We start from the raw sequence: 1,505 nt of genomic DNA on the forward strand, positions 1-1,505 counted from the left end.
ATATACATACATATATATATATAGCTCATCATCATCATCATTTAACATTCTTCTTCCATACTGACATAGGTTTGTTTGCCTGCTCAGTTTGACAAAGGATCTGATGTGTCCAAGGACTGCATCAAGCACCAATGTTTACTTAGGCATACTTTTTATGATTGGATGCTCATCTTAATGCCAACCACTTTACAGTATGGACTTAGTGCTCTCATCATCTCACCTGCACTATTGAAGTCACCATGCAGTTTGCAGGACTAGTAGCCTTAGGAGAGGTGGAGAGGGGGTTCAGCTTCGTGTCATAGAATGAAGGGATTACTATGAAAGAGGGAAGCAGGATCCTCAGGGGCACCTGCATGGTTGCTCACATCTAGGAGTAAAGCGGGAGAGAGAAAAGAGAAAGCGATCAGTTGGAGCTGTAAGACAGATAATGGCAATAAGGTGCTCAGGTGGTTGCACAAGGCACAAGCTGAGTAGAAGTGGGCGATTGATTTGCAAGATTGTGTAGGAAGGTGAATGAAGGGTGTGGAGGCAGATTGCTAAAATTGGTAGAGTTGAAGGGACAAGAGTCATGAGCTTGGGAAAATAGAAGGATGCAGAAGAGTTGGGTTGGGGAGCAGTAAGAGTAGTAAAGATGATACAGTTGCAGTGAGGAAGAGGACAAAAAAAAAGTGGGGGAAGCATAATGCATGGACAGGGAGTCACTAATGGGTGGGAGACCCAAAATATAACACTTTCAGAACATATATCTATGCAATAGTTCTGCTTGTTCATTCTTTCACAGGTTACGCTTTAGTTTGTTTGAGAGAAGGGGTGGTGGAGTGAGGCTGACAGAGGAAGAGAGAGAGAGAATGGGAACGGTGATGGAGGGGAAGTAAGTGAGGTAGCAGATAGCCACTGTCACGCTACCACTCAACCTAGTTAGTGGAAGTGAGAGGTGAAGAGAAAGAGAATAGGAGAAATGTTAACAATGTGAAGAAGGGAATTACATTAGTTAAAAAGTAAGAGGTAGAGATAAAAATATAAAATGTTTAGCAGAGGGAGATTTTAAAATCATATTAGATATTATTGTGACCAGAAGTGAAATAACTAAACAAAACAGCCAGGGATGTTATTTTTGTTTTTAATTTGCAATGGAATTGAAACTAATCAGGTAAATGAAAATATTATGTATATTCTCTATATTGTTTTATGTACATTAATTGTATATAATGTAAAGCAATTATGACGAAATATTGCATAACAAGGAATATGCAATTATATATTGATCTAACATTTTCAATAGAATTAAATAGTAATGAATGATATGTGTATTAAGTATTGTATAAATTGTTCTTGTATATTTTTCTATCATTTTTATCTTGCACAGGCAACAATAAGATTTATATGCAATAAAAATGCAAATCATCCTTTCTTTCTTAAGTAGTTCCTCTTAATTTTGTTCATTCCATGGAATTTCCATGGATCCTGCTACTAGATATATATATATATATATATATATATATATA

The 1,505-nt window shown here is 36.6% G+C and overlaps 1 protein-coding gene across 3 annotated transcripts in view; it reads left to right on the forward strand.

The window, feature by feature from the left end:
• The window catches only part of LOC106881997 (vitamin K-dependent gamma-carboxylase), a 72,057-nt gene that overhangs the window by 62,376 nt on the left and 8,176 nt on the right, over positions 1-1,505 (forward strand). The window lies entirely within an intron of this gene.

This window comes from Octopus bimaculoides, chromosome 7 (assembly GCF_001194135.2).
Source record: "Octopus bimaculoides isolate UCB-OBI-ISO-001 chromosome 7, ASM119413v2, whole genome shotgun sequence".
Taxonomy (NCBI): Eukaryota; Metazoa; Mollusca; class Cephalopoda; order Octopoda; family Octopodidae; genus Octopus; species Octopus bimaculoides.